This window comes from Macaca nemestrina, chromosome 15 (genome assembly GCF_043159975.1).
Source record: "Macaca nemestrina isolate mMacNem1 chromosome 15, mMacNem.hap1, whole genome shotgun sequence".
NCBI classification, from domain to species: domain Eukaryota; kingdom Metazoa; phylum Chordata; class Mammalia; order Primates; family Cercopithecidae; genus Macaca; species Macaca nemestrina.
Genome location: NC_092139.1, coordinates 34,909,599 through 34,931,976, shown reverse-complemented (window position 1 = coordinate 34,931,976; position 22,378 = coordinate 34,909,599). Strand labels below are relative to the sequence as shown.

The 22,378-nt window shown below is 40.4% G+C and overlaps 2 long non-coding RNA genes across 9 annotated transcripts in view; one reads left to right on the top strand and one right to left on the bottom strand.

Annotated features, from left to right (window-relative positions):
- The window catches only part of LOC105496108 (uncharacterized), a 52,610-nt gene that overhangs the window by 16,545 nt on the left and 13,687 nt on the right, over window positions 1–22,378 (bottom strand). For 5 of the 8 annotated variants that reach the window (XR_011613458.1, XR_011613465.1, XR_011613459.1 and 2 more), the window contains one exon: window positions 858–979. This is a non-coding gene — a long non-coding RNA (uncharacterized lncRNA). Of the gene's footprint in view, window positions 1–857; window positions 980–2,992; window positions 3,091–20,270; window positions 20,389–22,378 lie in introns of all 8 variants that reach the window. The other 3 variants (XR_011613463.1, XR_011613462.1, XR_011613464.1) reach the window with 3 other exon arrangements.
- LOC105496107 (uncharacterized) lies at window positions 326–21,305 on the top strand. Its single transcript, XR_011613468.1, has 2 exons — window positions 326–473; window positions 21,141–21,305. It is a non-coding gene; the product is annotated as an uncharacterized lncRNA (long non-coding RNA).

Here is a 22,378-nt window from a genome sequence, read left to right as displayed (position 1 = left end):
TTCTGAGAAATGTGTCATTAGGAGACTTCACCATTGTGTGAACATCATAGAGTATACTAACACAAATCTATATCGGATAGCCTACCTACCACACACCTAGGCTATACGGTACAACCTGTAGCTTGTAGGCTACAAACCTATACAGCATGTGACCGTTGAATACTACAGGCAATTGGAATACAGTGGTAAGTATTTGTGTATCTGAACAGATCTAAACATAGAAAAGGTGATGTATTACTCTGTGACGTTATGCTGCCAGTTGGCAACAGGAATTTTTGAGCTTCATTATGGTTTTATGGGACCATTGTTGTGTATGCAGCCCACCACTGATGAGAACATTGTATGCAGTGCATGACTGTACTTCGACCACCAGGGATACAAATGCATGGACTGGACAGAAGGAAGACCTCAGAGAACCTGAAGATGTGGATAAGACTGTTTAGTGAGGTTCTCACCTCATCACAAGCCACCAGGTATTCAGCATGGAGGGATGGTGACAGTTATGCAAGACATTGACATATGATGATACAGTGGTCATTGTTACATAAAACGAAGAAGACTGTCCAGTAGATTCTAAGAGTTTGCAGTAGATGGATCATCAAAGGATATGGGTAATCGTGTAGTAACAGGACTATGGGAATAAGTCCTTTACTAGGAATTTCACTAGTCCTGTTACTAACTCATAGGCCATGGAGCAATATAAGACCAAGGTTACAAACCCCTAAAATTCTCTGGCAAGAGAATGACTTTTTTATGTACTTTGGTCTGAGCATGTGATTCATCAGTATATGACAGCAGATCAATTCAGATACATCCAGAAGAAACCATCCTTTTATTCTGAAATGTCTTAACCATACCTGAAATAAGTGCTAAGTGATGCACCAGAATTTTCCTCCCTGGGATCAATGAGCAGTAGCACTGAGAGCAGAAATGGCAGCTGTGGTAACAGGAGCTGCTGTGGTCAGTAGGCTCTTGGGATCTGTCAGGCAAGAGCACAGGACAGTGACAATCCAAATGAAAGCAAAAACAAACATAAAAAGGAATGAACTGATATGCCAACAATGTGGATAAATCTCACAGACATTAAACTAAGTAAAAGAAGTCAGACTTTTTTTTTTTTTTTTTTTTTTTTGAGACGGAGTCTCACTGTGTCACCAGGATGGAGTGCTGTGGTGTGATCTCGGCTCATTGTAACCTCCAACTCCCTGGTTCAAGCTATTCTCCTGCCTCAGTCTCCTGAGTAGCTGGGATTACAAGCATGTGCCACCATGCCCAGCTAATTTTTGTATTTTTAGTAGAGACGGAGTTTCACCATGTTGGCCAGGATGGTCTCGATCTCCTGACCTCGTGATCCACCCGCCTTGGCCTCCAAAAGTGCCAGGATTACAGGCGTGAGCCACCGCGCCCAGCCCAGACTTTTACAAACATTATATTCTATGTGATTTTCTTCATATGGAACTCTAGAAAAGGCAAGTTCAGTTTATACTGGCAGAAATCAGGCCAGGTCTGAAGCTTTAGGATGGAGGAAACTGACTAGGAAGGAAGACAAAGGGAACTTGGGGTAATGGAAATGTTCTATATCTTGATTGTGGTTAGGGTTACATGGGTATATACATTTGTCAAAACTCATGGAAATGTATACTTTAAATGGATACATTTTATTTCATGTAAATTATACCTCAAAAAGTTGATTAAAAAATACATGGGGCTTCCATTTTCACACAAGATAAAGTAAGTGGATTCCACCCTATTCCTTCTGCGAATTATAACCAAAAACTAGACAAAATACATAAAGCAACTATCAGAAACCTCTGAAGGTGGAGTAAACTAGGCAGACTGGCTAGGCAACTTGAGTCTCAAGGGATGACCTGGCAGGGAGTTCTCAGAGGCTTCCATAGCGTTCACATATTTCAACCTGGGCACTAGAGGAAGGCACAATCCGAGATGACCAACCAGCACAGACAACAAAACTCCTAAGGAAAATGCTTTCTCTAGTCAAAGGACTTAGAAGAGGACAGTAATGAAGGATGGCCCTTTTTTTTATTTTTATTTTTTGAAATGGAGTCTTGCTCTGTCTCCCAGGCTAGAGTGCAATGGCGCGATCTCGGCTCACTGCAACCTATTAACGAGCCCCATCCTGCACTAATGTGATAAGAGGTAACACCCCTCACTCCTCCTTCTTCCCTTGGGATGCTATGGAGACTCTAGGGTAGAGTCCTGTTGACTACCGTCTGCCCTGCAGTAACAGAGGCAGCACCTACCCCCTCACAGAGAGTGTGGGCAGAATTACAGAGAGGAGGGAGCTGCAGAAAAAGGGTCTTTCAATTTGTGCACATCCCCAAGTGGGCTCTGTGTGAAACTCATCAGAATTAACACAGCAAAAGCTTTAAGAACTGAGCTATGATGTGGAATACCACTCGGGTTTCAGACTGGTCTCTGGGTAGCACACAGGCAGAGCAGACCAAGATAACGCTGAATTTGAAACCAAATTGACATTCAAACTCACTACAAAAGTGAGTCATGATGTGCATTCTGAATTTAAACGGTTGAATGCATGCTAAAGTAGAAATATAAAAAGGAATCAGAGTTTCATAATACCCAAAGGACTGATAATACTGAATATTACTTGTCATGTCAGAAAACAGAAAAAGTCAACCAGAATGAGAAAAGACAATCAAGAGATGCCAATACCAAGACGGCACTGACGTTGGGATTGTCTGACAAGGATTTTTAAAGCAGCTATCATTAAAAAAAAAAAAAAAAACTTTTAATGAGAAACTATTAACACTCAAAAAGCAAAGTTTCAATAAATAAACAGAAGATATAAAGAAACTCCAGCCGGGTCTGGTGGCTCATGCCTGTAATCCCAGCACTTTGGGAGCCCGAGGCAGGCGGATCACCTGAGGTCGGGAGTTCGAGACCAGCCTGACCAACATGGTGGAACCCCGTCTCTACTAAAAATACAAAATTAGCTGGGCATGGTGGTACGCACCTGTAAGCCCAGTTTCTTGGGAGGCTGAGGCAGAAGAATCGCTTGAACCCGGGAGGCGGAAGTTGTGGTGAGTCAAGATTGTGCCATTGCACTGCAGCCTGGGCAACAAAGAGTGAAACTCTGTCTCAAAAAACAAAAAACAACAACAACAACAACAACAACAAAAAAGAAACCCCAAATGGAAGATTTATTTTATTTTAAATCATTTTTTAAAAAAATATAGACAGGGTCTCACTATGTTGCCCAGGCTGCTCTCAAACTCCTGTGCTCAAGCAATCTGCCTGCCTCAGCCTCCCAAAGTGCTGGGATTACAGGTGTGAGCCACTGTGCCTAGCCTATTTTATTTTTTATTTGTTAATATTTCTTTTGAGACAGGGTTTGTCTCTGTCACCCAGGCTGGAGCGTTATGGCATGATCTCGGCTCACCTGCAAGCTCCAACTCTTGGGCTCAAGCGATCCTTCCACCTTAGCCTCCTGAATAGCTGAGACTACAGGCACGTGCCTTCATGCCCAGCTAAGTTTTTTGTATTTTTTATGGAGATGGAGTTTTGCCATGTTGCCCAGGCTGGTCTCAAACTCATGGACGTAAGTGATCTGCCTGCCTCAGCCTCCCAAAATGGTAGGATTACAGGCATAAGCCACCACACCCAGCCCCAGATGGAAGTTTTAGAACTTAAAAATATATATATATATATATATATACACACACACACACACATAAAATAACGAAACAAATTCACTGGATGGACACAATGGCAGAGTGGAGATGACAGAGGAAAGAAATATTGAACTTGAAGATAGACCAATAAAAGTTATACAATCTGAACAGAGAAAAAAAACCAATCAGTTTTTTAAAAATGAATAGGACTTTATGGAGCTATGGGAAAATACTCCAAGATCTAAATACTCTTTAGATCTAGGTTTAGGGACCTATGGGAAAATACTCCAAGATCTAAATACTCTTTAGATCTACTGGAGTTCCATAAGGACAGGAGAAAGAGTGCAGTGCTGAAAATATACTTAAAGAAATAATAGCTGAAAACTCCCCAAATTTGGTGGACATCTTCAGATTTAAGAAACTGAGCAAACCCCAAGCCAAGAGGACATAACAACCCTAAAATAGTATGCACTAAACAACAAAGTTGTAAAATAATGTGAAAACTGACAGAATTGAAAGAAGAAATAGATAAATCCACAATTACAGTGTGGACTTCAACATCCTTCTTATCACTAACTGATAGAACCATTAGAAAAATAAATAAATAAATAAATAAATAAATAAATAAATAAATAAATCATCAAAGATTCGAAGACATTAACAACATGAACCAACAATATTTAAGTGACATTTATAGAACATTCCATCCAACAGCAGCAGAATACACATTTTTTTCAAGTGCACATGGAACATTTACCAAGATAGACCATATCCTGGGACATAAAACAAACTAACAAATTTAAAAGAATTGAAATTATATGAAGTATGTTTTCTGATCAGTTGTGATGGAATTAAACTGTATGCCTCTCACTCATTCTTAGAATGCAAGGCTGGTTTTATACTGAATTAATGATTAGTAACCTTCCAAAAAAAGAAAGTACAAGGCCCAGATGGTTTCACTGGTGAATCCTACCAAACGTTTAAGGAATAAATGGTATCAGTTCTCTACAATTTCTTCCAGAAAACAGAAGCAGAGGGAATACTTCTTAAGTCATCCTATGAGGCCAGCACTACCCTAATACCGAAACCAGATTAAGATATTATAAGAAAGGAAAATTAAAAACCAATCTCTCATGAACATAGATGTACAACTCCTCAATGAAATATTAGCAAATCAAGAGGAGGTAGAGCAAGATGGCTGAAAAGAAGCCTCCAGCAATTGTCTACCCTGCAAAAACACCAAATTGCACAATGATCCACACAAAAAGGCACCTTCATAGGAGCCAAAAATCAGATGAGTGATTACAGTACTTGGTATTAAAATCATGTACACTTTTGGGAGAGAGCACAGTGACTGTGGGACATTGCATTGGAACTCAGTGCTGCCCTCTCACAGTGGAAAGCAACGGGGCAGAACTTAGCCAGTGCCCATGCCCTAGCCAGGGGCAAATCATCCATCCCAGCAGTCAGAACCTGAGTTCTGGCAAACCCCGCCAAAGTGGGCTAAAGTGCTCTGGGATCCTAAATAAATTTGGAAGGCAGTCTGGGCCAGAAGGACTGCAATTCCTGGGCAAGTCCTAGTGCTCTGCTGTGTTCGGAGCCAGTGTACTTGGGAGGCATGTGACCTAGTGAGACACCAGCTGGGGTGATCAAGGGAGTGCTTGTGTCATTTCTCCCCCAACTCCAGGCAGCACAGCTTACAGCTCCAGGAAAGATTCTTTCCCTCTGCTTGAGGAGAGGAGAAGAGTAAAGAGGACTTTTCTTTGGGCAAATTGGATACCAGCTCAGCCACAGTAGACTAGGACACCAAGCAGAGGTCTGAGGCACTCATTCCAGGCTCTAGCTTCTGGATGACATTTCTAAACTTACCAGAAGGGAACCCGCTGCCAGAACAGAAGGACCCAGTTCTGGCAAAATTCATCACCTGCTGACTAAAGGGCCCTTTGGCCCTGAATAATCAGCAGTGTTAGCCAAGTAGTACTGGCCGCAGGCCTTGGGTGAGACTCAGAGCCACACTGGCTTCGTGTGTGACCCAGTATATTCCCAGCTATGGTGGCCACAGGGAGAGACCCCTTCTGCCTAAGGAAAGGAGAGGGAAGAGTAAAGGGGACTTTGTCTTGCAGCTTGGGTACCAGCTTGGCCACGGTTGGGTAGAGTACCAAGTGGGACTCTGGGGCCCCAATTCTAGGTCTTGGCTCCTGGATGGCATTTCTGGACCCATACTGGGCCAGAGGGAAGCCCACTGCCCTGAAAGGAGAGAATCAGGACTACAAGCATTCACCATAATCTGACTGAAGAGCCCTTGGGTCTTGAATGAACATTGGTGGTAGCCAGGTAGTACTCACCATGGGCCTGGGACAGTGGTGGCCATGGGGAGACTCCTCTGCTTGAGGAAAGGGGAGGGAATAGTGGAAAGGACTTTGTCTTGTGGCTTGGATGCCAGCGCAGCCTCAGTAGAATACAGCATCAGGTAGACTCCTAAGATTCCCAACTATAGGCCGTGCCTTCTGGACGACATCTATGGACCCACCTGGGGCCAATCTCAGACAGAGATTTATGAATATTTGGACAGATAATTCAAAATAGCCATTTTGAAGAAGCTCAACAAAATCATGTTGATAACAGAGAAGAAATTCAGAATCCTATCAGATAAATTTAACAAAGAGGTTGAAATAGTTAAACAGAACCAAGCAGAAACTCTGGAGCTGAAAAATGCAGCTGACATACTGAAGAATGCATCAGAGTCTCTTAACAGCAGAATTTGTCAAGCAGAAGAAAGAATTAGTGAGCTTGAAGACAGTGTATTTTAAAATACAGAGTCAGGAGACAAAAGAAAAAATAATAAGAAAGAATGAAGCATGCTTACAAGATCTAGAAAATAGCCTCCAAAGGGCAAATCTAAGAGTTATTGGCCATAAAGAGGCAGTAGAGAGAGAGACTGGGGTAGAAAATTTATTCAAAAGGATAATAACAGAGAACTTCTCAAATCTAGAGATATAAGATACCAATATTCAAATACAAGAAGATTATATAGAACACCAAGCAGATTTAACCCAAATAACACTACCTCAAGACATTTAATAATCAGACTCCCAAAAGTCAAAGATAAAAAAGGATCCTAAAAGCAGCCAAAGAAACAAATAACATACAAAGGAGCTCCAATACATCTGGCAACAGACTTCTCAGTGGAAACCTTACAGGCCAGGAGAGAGACTAGCATGACATACTTAAAGTGCTAAAGGAAGACAAACGTTTTTATACTGGAATTATCCAGTGAAAATATCCTTCAAACATGAAGGAAAAATAACGACTTTCCCAGACAAACAAAAGCTGAGGGATTTCATCAACACCAGATCTTTCCTACAAGAAATGCTAAAGGAATCTCTTCAATTAAAAAAACAAAAAGGATGTTATTGAGCAATAAGAAATCATCTGGGAGCTCACACCTTTAATCCCAGCCCTTTGGGAAGCCAAGGTTGGGGGATTGCTTGTGTCCAGGAGTTCAAGACCAGCCTGGGTAACGTAATGAAACCCCATCTCTACCAAAAGTAAAAATTAGCTGAGCATGGTGGTATGTGCCTAAAGTCCCAACTATTTGAAAGTCTGGGATGAGAGGATTGCTTGAGCCTGGGAGGTTGAGGCTGCAGTGAGCCACATTCCACTGCACTCCAGTGAGGGTGACAGTGAAGCCCTGTCTCAAAAAAAAAAAAAAATCATCTGAAGGTATAAAATTCACAGATAATCATAAGTACACAGACACAGAATATTATAACACGGTAATTGTGGTGTGTAAACTACTGATATCTTGAGTAGAAAGACTAAATGATGACCCTATCAAAAATAATAACTACAACTTTTTAAGACATAGACAGTATAATAAGATATAAATAGAAACAACAAAAAGTCAAAAGCAGGGGGATGAAGTTAAAGTGTATAGTTTTTATTAATCTCTTTGCTTGTTTGTTAGTTGGTTTATGCAATCAGTGTTAAGTTGTCATCAGTTTAACATAACGGGTTACAAGATTTGCAAGCCTTATGGTGGCCTCAAATAAAAAAAATACAATGGATATACAAAAGTAATAGCAAGAAATTAAAACATACTACCTGAGAAAATCACCGTATTAAAAGGAAGATGGAAAGGAAGGAAAGAAGGAAAAGAAGACTACAAAACAACCAGAAAACAAATAACAAAATGGCAAGAGTAAATCCTTATCAATAATAACATTGAAGATAAATGGACTAAACTCTCCAGTCAAAAGACATAAAGTGGGCCAGGCACAGTGACTCACACCTGTAATCCCAACACTTTGGGAGGCCAAGGTAGGTGGATTACCTGAGGTCAGGAGTTTGAGACCAGCCTTGCCAACATGGCGAAACCCTGTCTCTCTACTAAAAACACAAAACTAGCCAAGCGTCATGGCATGTCTGTAGTCCCAGCTACTTGGGAGGCTGAGGCAAGAAGATCACTTGAACCTGGGCGCTGGAGGTTGCAGTGAGCCAAGACTGTGCTACTGCACTCCAGCCTGGGTGACAGAACAAGGCAAGAAAGAAAGAAAGGAAAGAAAGGAAGGAAAGGAAAGAAAAGAAAGAAGCAGGGAGGGAGGGAGGAAGGAAGGGAAGGAAAGAAGGAAGGAAGGAAAGGTGGCTGAATGGATTTAAAAAAAATAAGACCCAATAATGTCTTGCCTACAAGAAACACACTTCATCTTTAAAGACACACGTAAACTGAAAATAAAGGGATGCAAAAAGACATTCCTTGCAAATGGAAACCAAAAGACAGCAGTATATTTCAAGACAAAAACCATAAAAAGAGACAAGATCATGAAATAATAGAGGGGTCAATTCATCAAGAGAATATAACGATTGTAAACCTATATGCACCCAACACTGGGTGCATATATAAAGCATATATTATTAGAGCTGGAGAGACAGACTCCAGTACAATAACTGGAGACTTCAGCATCCCACATGCAGCACTGAACAGATCATGCAGACCGAAAATCAACAAAGAAACGACTTAATCTGAACTATAGATTCCATCTATAGACCAAATGGACCTAATAGATATGTATAGAACATTTTATCCAATGACTACAAAATACACATTCTTCTCTGCACATGGATCATTCCAAGGATAGACAATAGGTTAGGCCCCAAAACAAGTTTTTAAAAATTCCAAAAAACTGAAATACTATCAAGTATCTTCTCTGACCACAATGGAATAAAACTAGAAATCCAATAACAAGAGGAATGTTGGAAACTGTACAAGCACATGGAAATTAAACAATATGCTCTTAAATGACTAGTGGGTCAATAAAGAAATTTAAGACGGAAAGTGAAAAACATTTTGTTATTGTATAAAAAATTTACAAATAGAAAAAAATAGGAAAAAAGAAAAAAGTTTATTGAAATAAATGAATATGGAAACACAACATACCAAACCCTATGGGATACAACAAAAGCAGCACTAAGAGGAAAATTTACAGCAATAAGCACCTATATCAAAAAAGTAGAAAAACTTCAAATAATCTAATGATGCATCTTAAAAAACTAGAAAAGCAAAAGCAAACCAAACCCAAAATCACTAGAAGAAATAAAATCAGAGCAGAAGTAAATAAAATTGAAATTAAAAAATACAGATCAATGAAACAAAATTTTCTTTTTTTGAAAAGACAAACAATATTGATAAACCTTTAGCCCAACAAAGAAAAAAAAAAAAGAGAAGACTCTAATAAAATCTGAGATGAAAAGGAGACATTAAAACTGATACTGCAGAAATTCAAAGGATTATTAGACACTACAATGAGCAACTATATGCCAATAAACTGGAAAGTCTACAAGAAATACACAAATCAACCTACCAAGATTGAACCACGAAGAAATCCAAAACCTGAACAGATTAATAACAAGTGATGAGATCAAAGCCATAATAAAAAGTCTCACAGCAAACAAAAGCCCAGGACCCAGTTGCTTCACTGCTGAATTTTATCAAGCATTTAAAGAAGAACTAATACCAATCCTACTCAAACTATTCTGAAAAATAGAGAAGGGAATACTTCCAAACTCATGCTACAAGGCCAGTATTACTGATACCAAAACCAGAGAAAGACATATCAAAAAAAGAAAACTACAGGCCAGGATCCCTGATGATCATTGATGCAAAAATTCTCCACAAAATACTAGCAAACCAAATTCACAGACACATTTAAAATATCATTCATGGCCGGGCATGGTGACTCAAGCCTGTAATCCCAACACTTTGGGAGGCTGAGGCAGGTAGATAACCTGAGGTCAGGAGTTTGAGACCAGCCTGGCCAATGTGGTGAAACCTCATCTACTAAAAATACAAAAATTAGCTAGGCGTGGTGGCGGGGGCCTGTAATCCCACCTACTAGGGAAGCTGAGGCAGGAGAATTGCTTGAACCTGGGAGGTGGAGGTCGCAGTGAGCTGTTGCAGATTGCGCCATGCACTCCAGCCTGGGCAACAAAAGCAAAACTCTGTCTCAAATACTAATAATAATAATTCATTATGACCAAGTGAGATTCATCCCAGGAATACAAGTATGGGTCAACATATGCAAATCAATCAATTTGATACATCTTATCAACAAGAATGAAGGACAAAAACTACATGATCATTTTAATTGATGCTGAAAAAGCATTTGATAAAATTCAACATCCCTCCATGATAAAAAAAAAAAACCCTCAAAAAACTGGGTAGAGAAGGAATGTACCGCAATATAATAAAACCCATATATGACAGACCCATCGCTAGTATCGTACTGAATGGAGAAAAACTAAAATCCTTTCCTTTAAGATCTGGAATAAGCCAAGGATGCCCAGTACACTATTATTCAACATAGTACTGGAAGTCCTAGCTAGAGCAATCAGACAAGAGAAAGAAATACAGGGCACCCAAATTGGGAAAGAAGAAATCAAATTACCCTTGTTTTTAGACAATCTGATCTTCTATTTGGAAAAACCTAAAGGCTCCACCAAAAAACTGTTAGAACTGATAAATTCAGTAAAGTTGCAGAATACAAAATCAACATACAAAAATCTGTAGCATTTCTATATACCAAGAATGAACAATCTGAAAAATAAATCAAGAAAGTAATTCCATTTGGAATAGTCACAAGTAAAATAAAATACTTAACAATAAACCAAAATAGTGAAAGGTCTCTACAATGAAAACTATAAAACATTGGTAAAATAAATTGAGGAAGACACAAAAAATAGAGATATTCCATGTTCATGGGTTGGAAGAATCAGTATTGTTAAAATGTCCATACTATCCAAAGCAATTTACAGAGTCAATGCAATTCCTATCAAAATACCAGTGACATTCTTAACAGAAATAGAAAAAAAGTCTACAATTCATATAGAACCACAAAAGACCCAGAATAGCCAAAGCTATTGTGAGCAAAAGGAACAAATTTGAGGAATCACATTACCTGACTTCAAATTATACTACAGAGCTGTAATAACCAAAACAGTATGTTAATGGCATAAAAACAGATGGACTAATGGAACAGAATAGAGAACCCAGAAACAAATCCATCCGATTTATTTAAACAAAGATGCCAAGAACATAAGTTGGGAAAAAGGACAGTCTCTTCAATAAATGGCACTGGGGAAAGTGGATATCCATATGCAGAAGAATGAAACTAGACTATCTCCTGCAATATATACAAAAATCATTTTAAAATGAATTAAAGATTGAAATCTAATACCACAAACTATGAAACCACTAAAAGAAAACATTGGAGAAACTCTCCCAGACATTGGACTTGGCAAAGTAATACCTCACAAGCACAGGCAGCCAAAGCAAAAATGGACAAATGGGATCACATGAAGTTAAAAAGCTTCTTCACTGCAAAGGAAACAATCAACAAAGTGAAGAGAAAACCCACAGAATGGGAGAAAATATTTGCAAGCTATCCATCTGATAGGAGATTAATAACCAGAATATATAAGGAACTCAAACAACTCAATGGGGAAAAAAAAATCTAATAATCTGGGTTTAAAATGGGCACAACATTTGAATAGACATTTCTCAAAAGAAGACATACAAATGGCAAACAGGCATAGGAAAAGTTGCTTAACATCATTATCATCAGAGAAATGCAAATCAAAACTACAGTGAGATATCCTCTCACCCCAGTTAAAATGGCTTTTATCCAAAACACAGGCAATAACAAATGCTGGTGAGGACGTAAAGGAAAGGCAACCCTCATACACTGTTGGTGGGAATGTAAATTGGTACAAACACTATGAAGAACAGTTTGGAAGTTCCTCAAAAAACTAAAAATAGAGATACCATATGATCCATCAATCCCACTGCTAGGTATATACCCAGAAGAAAGGAAATCAGTATATCAAAGAGATATTTGCACTCCATGTTTACTGTCACACTATTCACAATAGCCAACATTTGGAAGCAATGTAAGTGTCCATCAATAGATGAATGAATAAAGAAAATGTGGTACATATACACAATGGGGTACTATTCAGCCATAAAAAAGAATGAGATCCTGTCATTTGCAACAACATGGATGAAACTGAAGGTCATTATGTTAAGTGAAATAAGCCAGGCACAGAATGGCAAACTTCACATGTTCTCACTTATTTGGAGGAGCTAAAAATTTTTTAAATTGAACTCATGGAGATAAAGAGTAGAATGGTGGTTACCAGAGGCTGGGAAGGGTAGTTGGGGGAGTGGGGAGGGAAGTGGAGATGGTATATGGGTACAAAAATATAGTTAGATAGAATGAATAAGATCTAGTATTTGATAGCACAACAGGGTGACTACAGTCAACAAAATTTATTGCACAATTTAAAATAACTAAAAGAGTATATTTGGATTGTTTGTAACACAAAGGATAAATGCTTGAGGTGATGGATACCCCACTTATCCTGATGTGATTATTACACATTGAATGCCTGAATCAAAATATCACATGTACCCCATAAATATATATACCTACTATGTAGCCCCAATTTTTTTTTTAAATTAGCAAATCAAATCCAACAATGTATAAAAATCATTATACACCATGATTTGACCAAGCAAGATTTATTCCAGGCATGAACAACTGGTTCAACATTCAAAAATCAATTAATGTAATTCATCAAATCAGTAAGTTCAAGAAGAAAATCATGTGATCATATCAATGGATGCAGAAAAGGCAAAAATCCAACACCCTTTCATAATAAAAACTCGCAGCAACCTAGGAATAATAGGAAACATTCTCAAATTAACAAATGGGAGTTACAATCATTCTACAACTAACATCATACTTAACAATGAGAAACTGGATGTTTTCCCCCCTAATACTGGGTACAAGGCAAAGATGTCCCCTTTCACCACTCCTATTTAATATTGCACTAGAATTTCTTGCTAGTGCAATAAGACAAGAAAAGAGAATAAAAGGCATGCCAATTGGGAAAGAAGAAATAAAGCTGTCTTTATTTCTGTGCAGAGATGGCATAACTGTGTACATAGAAAATCCTAAAGATTCAACAATAAAAGACTCCTGGAACTAATAAATGATTATAGGAAGTTCACAGAATATAAAGTTAATATTTAAAAGTTTAGTGCTTTCCTTTGTGCCATCAATGAACAGTTAGAAGTTGAAATTAGAAACATAATGCTATTTACATTACCACCAAAAATAATGAAATACCTAGGCATAAATCCAACAAAATATGTACAGAATCAATATGAGGAAACATAGAAAACTCTGATGACAAAAATCAAAGAAGATATAAACAAATGGAGAGATATTCCCTGTATATGAATAGCAAAACTCAATAATTTTAAGATGAGAATTCTCCCCAACTCTATGTATAAATTCAACACAATCCAAATATAACTTGAATAAGCTAATTTGTGAATATTGACAGATTCTAAAGTTAATGTGGGAAGTCAAATGAGCCAGAATGACCAACACAATCCTGAAAAAGAACAAAGTCAGAGGATTAACACTACCTGACTTTATGACTTACTATAAATCTAAAGTAGGCAAGACTGTGTGGTATTGGTGAAAAAACAGACAAATTGATCAACAGCACAGAATAGAGAGCCCAGAAATACACCCGCATAAATATAGTCAAATTATATTTGACAAAGAAGCAAAGGCAATTCAGTGCAGGAAGAGGCAAGATAATCTTTTTAACAAATGGGAAAAGCCAGACGGAGTCCTTCCACCTTTTACAAAAGTTAGATCAAAATGGATCTTAGACTTCAACGTGAAACATAAAACTACAAAACTTACAGAAGCTAATATAGGAACAAATCTGGGTGGTTTGGGGTTTGGTGATGAGTTTTTAAATTCAACATCAAAAGCACAACCCATGGAATAAAAAATTCTTATACTGAACTTCACAAAAATTAAAAACTTCTGCTCTGTGAAACAATGTTAAGAGCATGAAAAGGTAAGCCAAAGATTAGAAGTTATTTGCAAAACACATTAACTGATAAAGGACTGGTATTCAAAATTATAAATACTTAAAACTCAACAATAAGAAAAGAACCTAATTTTTTAAACGGGCAAAAGGTCTGAAAATTACACCTCACTAAAGAAAATATGCAGGTGACGAATAAGCATAGAAATTAAGATCCATATCATATGTCATTAGGAGATTGCAAATTAAAATTAGATTTCACTACATATCTTTTAGAGTGACTAAAATCCACAAAACTGACAATACCAAATGCTGGTAACAGAATGCCCTTTCATTGCTGATTAAGAATGCAAAACAGTATAGCCACTTTGGAAGAGTTCAGCAGTTCCTTATAAAACTAAAATATTTGCAGCATATGATCCAGTAATGGCACTCCTAGATATTTACCCAAATGAGTTGTAAACTTATGTCCACACAAAAACCTGCACATGAATATTTATAGTAGCTTTATTCACAATTGGCAGAAACTGGAAGCCAACCAAGATGTCCTTTAAAAGATGAATGAATTTAAGTCTGGCACATCCATTCAATGGAATATTATTCAGCAATAGAAAGAAATGAGCTAGCAAGCTAAGAAAAGACATGGAAGAAACAAATGCATATTACTAAGTGAAAGAAGCCAGTCTGAAAAGTCTACACAGTGTATGATTTCTGCAAAAAGCAGAACTATAGGGAATGTAAAAAGGTCAGTCAGTGGTTGCCAGGGGTTTGTTGTGAGGGCAGAGGGTTAAATAGGTAGAGTACAGAGGCTTTTCAGGGCAGTAAAACTATTCTGTATGACAGTGTAATGGTGGATACACATTACGCATTTGTCAGAACCCCACAGATCTGTACAATACGAAAAAAGAGAACCTTAATATAGACTATAGTTAATAATAATGTATCAATATTGGTTTATTAATTAAAGCAAAAATGCCTTTGGTACATGGTGCCAAACTGTGCTCCCGAGGTTCAAAGGGCCCTGCTTCATGTACCTTTTCCTTTGTGGCTTTGTGTTATCAACCAAGTTGTTAGGGTTGACTTGCAGGGTAGCTTGTCCCCCAGTTCTTTCCTCTCCATGTGAGCCTCCAAAGAACTGCTTAAGTGTCCTCACAACATGGTCGTTGGTTTCCCCTAGATCCAGTGATCCAAAAGACCAACATGGAAGCTGCAGTGCCTTTTATAACCCAGTTTGAAAGTCACACACTGTCACTTGCATCATACTCTACTAATAACAGGTCAGCCCTGATTCACTGTGGGAGGAGACTGCACAAGGGCATGAATACCAGGAGGTAAGGGTCCTCTGGGACCATCCTGAAGGCTGGCTACCACAGGCCCAAAGCCTGTTTCTAGACCCAGCTCCCGCAGGTCTTGAGGTTCAATTCCTACTTCCAATAGTGGGATATTTATTTTTGGTTTCTGGTGGACAAAGATTTTGAGAATGGGTGTATGTTTATTTTTATGTATATATTTAAATTTTTTTCTATCATTTTTGTGTTTTTCAAGTAAAAAGATAAATTTTAGCATGTGCTAATCTATTGACTTGATCCCCAAATCTCCTATTTCTCTTCTAAAAGTTTATTTTTCCATTATAAAATTACTTCAGCTTTATAGTAAAAGAGGGAGGTATAGAAGAATTCAAAATCTTGTCCCTTCCGGCCAGGTGCAGTGGCTTACGTCTGTAATCCCAGCACTTTGGGAGGCCGAGGCGGGCGAATCACGAGGTCAGGAGATCGAGACCATCCTGGCTAACACAGTGAAACCCCGTCTCTACTAAAAATAATATAAAAAATTAACTGGGCGTGGTGGCAGGCGGCTGTAGTCCCAGCTACTCAGGAGGCTGAGGCAGGAGAATGGCGTGAACGCGGGAGGCGGAGCGTGCAGTGAGCAGAGACCTGGCGTGAACCCAGGAGACAGAGCTTGCAGTGAGCAGAGACCGTGTGCCGCTGCACTCCAGCCTGGACGACAGAGCGAGGCTCTGTCTCAAAAAACAAAAACAAAAACAAAAACAAAACCTTATCCCTTCCAAAACAACCTGTAATAATTTATTATTGTATTTTCCTCCAGTATTTTTAAAATAAGGTTTTTAAAATTTTTAAAAATCATGTAGCCAATGCACATTCATTTTGGAAAAATTATTTAATAGATAAAAACCAAAAACAATAAAATAGCTAGCATTTGTAATTCTTCACCCAGATTTATTTATTTATTCTAGGTTTATTCTAGGCTTTTTTCCTGTGTACACACATAAAAATTCACATGCATATATATACCAACACCTTTTAAAAGTGGGTTTCTACTGCATATGCCACTACCTGCCTGGGTTATTAAATTTATTCCTTAGAGTGTCATTTAAATTCCTGAAGAGCAATCTGCTATATGGGTGTGTGTGTGTGTGATATTCTTTAGTCAATCATTCACTATTTTTAATCACCTAGACTTTTTCTCACTACCATAAACGATGTGATGAAGATCCTTGGCTAAATCTTCATTTACCTCACAGTTATTCCTTAGAGCTAAATCCTAGGAGTAAGAGAACTCTTGGTTCAAAGAGTATGTACACTTTTCAGGCTTTTGATACATTTTATCACAATCCCTTCCATCAGGTCTTCTTCTTGAGGCAGGAAAATAGGGTCTGGAGGCAGGCAACATAAGGCCGATTTCACACTTCAGCTATGACAGGAAATATCCTCTCCATGAGGCATATACTAAGTAAATGACTTTGTAACTTTACTTCATCCTTTTCATTTACACAGGGCGTACCCCAAGTAACCAAAGGAATCCTCTAGAGGGTATTTAAATTCCCAAAAACTCTGTAATGGGGTCCCTGAGCCCCTATGCTCGGGTCCATTCCCAAACTGTGGGGTATACTTTCATTTTCAGTAAATTTCTGCTTTTGTTGCTTCATTCTTTCCTTACTTTGTTTGCGCATTTTGTCCAATTCTTTGTTCAAGACGCCAAGAACCTGGACACCCTCCACTGGTAATACTCTTACAATTATGCAGTTGTGCAGTGCATAGCCCGTGCCACTATATGTGGCGGTGTTGCCCACTTAGCAGTGAGGACTGCATATTTTCCTGCATTATCACCAAAACAATGTTATCATCTTTTATTTATTTATTTATTTTTGAGTCAGAGCCTTGCTCTGTCACCCAGGCTGGAGTGCAGTGGCGCAGTCTCAGCTCACTGCAACTTCTGCCTCTCGGGCTCAAGCCATCCTCCCACCTCAGCCTTCCGAGTAGCTGGGACTACAGGCATGTGCCACCATGCTTGGCTAATTTTTGTATTTTTTGTAAAGATGGGGTCTCACTATTTTACCCAGGCTGGTCTTGAACTCCTGAGCTCAAGTGATCCACCTGCCTTGGCCTCCCAAATGCTGGGATTACAGGTGTAAGCCACCGTGCCCAGCCTGGATGTTATCATCTTTTAAATGTTTGCTAAATGATGAGTGAAAAAGTATTTCGTCATTCTATTTTTTTTTTTTTTTTTGAGATGAAGTCTCGCTCTTGTCCCCCAGGGTGGAGTGCAATGACGCGATCTCGGCTCACTGCAACCTCTGCCTCCCAGGTTCAAGTAATTCTCCTGCCTCAGCCTCCTGAGTAGCTGGGATTACAGGGACCTGCCACCACGCCCGGCAAATTTTTCGTATTTTAAGTAGAGATGGGGTTTCACCATGTTGGCCAGGCTGGTCTCAAATTCCTGACCTCAGGTGATCTGTCCGCCTCGGCCTCCCAAAGTGCTGGGATTAAAGCCACTGCGCCCGGGTAATGCATATTTTTAATATACTGTAAGTGTGGTTCCAGTGACTCATTGAAGAAATATTTATTGAGGTCCTATAACACAATAGTAAACAAGAGTCGCTGTCGTCATGGACCTTAACTTCCAGTGTATGCACTGCATATCTGTTTGGGTGTCCTGCCCCTCACCTCTGTTAGGACAGGGACATCCCCATCATGGTCTCCTCTCTGCTTTGGCAAGACATTAGATGTGACCCATCACAGGCTCCTCTGTATACACTAGGCAGACAAAACCTCCCGAGCTGTCTCTCAGCGTTGGCAGACTCTGAACAACTCAGTCTTCACAGGGGAGAACCAGGGAAGAAACAAATCTCTGCCAACCAATGGCATTCAGACCTCTCCTGTCATGTTTGATGGGTATGAGGTAGTCCCTCAATGGAAATAAAGACTCAGGACACTGGCGAGATGAGCTTGGAAGAGTTATCCGGGTCACGGGAAGGCTGGAATGGTAATATTGAAGCTTTAGGAAGTAGGGAAATTCAACCTTGGTGAATATTACAAGGGCGGGCCTTCATTGTTATGTAGGTTCTTCTGGAAGTGATGGAAACTTATATAAAATACTTTGTGGCATAGCAGGAACTCAGCCTTTTACTCTGTTCTGGAAGGATCCTACCTACTCAGAGAACGTACCAACCACTGCACAGGGAACCGGAGAAGGTCAAAAGCCAGGCCATGACCGGCTGCATCTGCTCTTACTCTGTGGCCATCCCACTACCCTTAGCTAAAGTAATGTGAAACATGGGGTGTATCTATCGTGCGTGTGTGCGTGCGTGTGTGTGTGTGTGTGTGCATTTGTCCTCTTCTGGGCCATCTGTTGTCCTCACAGCCCTGAAGTGAGTCAGACTCAGCCATCAGATTAAAAGTGGGAAAGGAGCAGAAGTTCCAGGCAGGAATGAGGCTGCCTTTTAACCAAGCTCAGCTGTAGCATAACTCACTGGATGGCTGAGTGACAGGACTGGAAGATGTCCTTTGGGGCCACAGCCCAGTGCTGTGAAACCAGTGCAGCAGAGAGACACTGGGAAGGTGTTTTTGCACAGGCTGGGAAGAGGCGCCCACAGTGGCAGCCCTGGGGCAACTCCAGGAACAGGGGTCCTTGAGAGCATCAGAGATCAGCCCCTTGAGGTGAGGGGCCCCTACTAAGCATTAAAAGGCCTAGCTAGGTGTAAGGATAGCTGGGGAGCCAGAGGAGAAGGGAATGGGCAGATGAGGCTGACCTGGCCCAGCACCAGTGTGGGTGTGACTCCTAGACAGGTGCCCAGGGTTGGAGCAGGCAAGCATTTGTCATTCACTTCTGCCCAAGGCCTGACATCTCCATCATCCAGGCTAAGCACAGCAGGGAAAGAATATCCCATCTGAAGCACGGAGAGGATGTGACTTCCCTAAGGACACATAGCATGTTATAACTGAGTCAGGCCTAAGACTCAGAAGCAATGGCTCCCTGTCCTGGGATCACTCCTTCCTTCACTCCTTTCTGGGGATGCCCATTAAGGACCTCTCCTTAGGATCATCAAAACATTTACTGAGCACAACAGGGCAGCAGGACCCACCTCATACAGGCAATGAGGGGGACGCAGTCTGCAGGAAGGTTGAAGGTAACAAGACAACCACCAAAAGTAAGTCTGCTTTTTATTATCACTGCACTGGCAATTTCAAAGTCAGCGATTAAATTAGTCCAAAAAACCTTCTGTTAGTCTTCAGTTCTAAACAACCATTGTGGTTATGGTTAAGTTTTAGTATGATATTAGCACATTTAAAAACCACCTGTAATAAGCATTATATTTATTATATGTAGACATTAATCCAGAGAACTTCCAGTTATATACTTGGCCCCCAACACACCCAGACTCAGCCAGGGGCATTTGTTTCAAGTTTGGTTTACAATTTGGAATGCTTCAAAGAAATGGTAACGATGATCGATGATCCTAACTCATTCTCACACACTACCTCCCCATCAACACCATCTTAAAAGTTTCTTGAATGAGGGTGTGCCCGAGAATGGAAGTCCAAGAAACCTACCAGCCAGCAGGCAGAGGGGGAGTAAGGTGTTGTCACTGTCTGCTATCCATTTGTTTGGCTGGCTGTGATCAAGTTCGGTGGAATTTTACCCGATTCCCTAACTATCACTTAAAATGACTTTTAAAATCATGCCGTGTGGAAATAACAGATTATACTGAGTATATAGAAGACTGATTTATTGCTAGCCAGACAACGCAATTAAAAGAGAAGGCTGGGCATGGTGGCTCAGGCCTGTAATCCCAGCACCTTGGAAGGCTGAGGCAGGATGATCACTTGAGTTCAGGAGTTTGAGACCAGCCTGGGCAACATGGCAAAACCCTGTCTCTACAAAAAATAATTAGCTGGGTGTGGTGGTGCATACCTGTAGTCCCAGCTACTCAGGAGGCTGAGATTGGAAGATCACTTGAGCCTAGGAGTTAGAGGCTGCAGTGAGCTATGATCATGCCACGGCAATCCAGCTTGGGCAACAGAATGAAACTCTGTCAAAAAAAAAAAAGAGAGAGAGAAAGAAGAAGTGAGAAAAGAAAAAGGAAAGGAAAAATGGCTGAATACCTCCAAAGTCTGTGTAGGAAATATGTAAATGGTGGTCCATTTCCAAGACCTCAGGTAGGCTTGGGTCTGCAAACTACAGAAGGACAGAATATACTAGGCCCCTGCTTTAATAGCTGGAGCCTGCTAGTTGGGGCACCCTTAGTTGCTCTCATCCAAACCTAAGAGTTTAGTCTAGAATGAAGATTTACTAGCCTGCAAAATAGCTCACTTTATCTATTCTTTTACCAGCTTGCCTGACTACCTAGGTCATAAGTCAAATACTTAAAAAGCCCTTGAGTGGACTATAATCGCAATGCATTATGGGCTGCAACAAAATGCAGTGAGACAACCCTAAAGAAAACACCCAAAATCCCTACCTGGCCAGGCAAGGTGGCTCATGCCTGTAATCCCAGCACTTTGGGAGGCCACGGCGGGTGGATCACTTGTCAGGAGTTTGAGACCAGCCTGGCCAACATGGTGAAACCCTGTCTCTACTAAAAATACAAAAATTAGCTGGGCGTGGTGGCAGGTGCCTATAATCCCAGCTACTCAGGAGGCTGAGGCAGGAGAATCGCTTGAACCTGGGGGGCGGAGGTTGCAGTGAGCCAATATCATGCCATTGCACTCCAGGCTGGGCGACAGAATGAGACTCCATCTCAGAAAACAAACAAATAAAACAACCCTACTCAACAACCAACAGGTGACGTCCAGGAAGATTGTGACTCCACAGTACTCAACCTCTGAGGAACCAGGAGAGGGACCCACACACTAGAGGATAAATTGCTTGCTGTAACCGTGCTGGGTGTGCCTGTCCACCAGACACCCCATCTTGCAAGACTGTATTAAAAGTATCACTTCCATTGTTCTCTGTGTCTCTAGGTCCATTCTTTGGGTTTGGACAGGTGAGTTTGTTTCTCACAGTCTAGACTCTAGATGTGAAGAACTTTGATCATATCACCAAAGGAGATGGTGGTATGCAATTTTAGAAATAAAAATACACTAGTGTCAGTTTTTTGCAAGGGGAACCTGATTTGCATCTTTTTAATTAAAAAAAAAAAAACTGTTATTAGGCTAGGTGCAGTGGCTCAGGCCTGTAATCGCAGCACTTTGGGAGGCTGAGGTGGGTGGATTGCTTGAGTTTAAGACCAGCCTGGGCAACATGGAGAAACATCATCTCTACTAAAAATACAAAAATTATCAGGGTGTGGTGGCATGTATCTGTAGTCCCAGCTACTTGGGAGGCCGGGAGGATGAGGTGGAACGATGGCTTAAGCCCAAGAGGCAGAGGTTGCAGTAAGCCGAGATCGCACCACTGCACTCCAGCTTGGGTGACAGAGCCAGACCTTCTCAAAAATAAAAAAAATAAAAAAAATAAAATAAATAAAAATAACTTGTTATTAAGATTTAGTATTTTCCTTTATAAAATCATTGTACCACTGATGGTATCATAGAATTAAGTAACGTCAACAAAAGTCAGGATTTTTCTAGCTGTAAGCAACAGAAAACCCACTTCAAACTGGCTTCAGTGAAAAAGGCATTTGTCTCCTGTACCTGAAAAGCCTAAGGGTGAGCACTTGGCTTCATGCACGGCTGGACTTAAGGGATTAAGCTACATCACGAGGCCCTGGTCTGTCTCTCCATTCCCAGCTTCGCCTTTTCTGCAATGGCTCCATTCTCCATGGCGGCAGGATGGCTGCCAGTTAACTCCAATCTCAAATCCCCTCAGGTTTGAAGCTTCCAGACTTCTCCACAATCGGGACCAGTTCTAAGCCTGATGCCATGGGCTGGAATTGGGTCATGTGCCCCACCCTGACCCCCACTCCTCTGAGGTTTGGGGAATGGAATGCACAGATCTGCGAGCCTCTCTTCCCCTTTTGGAACCAGAAGAAGAGTCAACTCCATCCACTGCACATGGCTGAAGTGGAGGAGAGGAGGCTT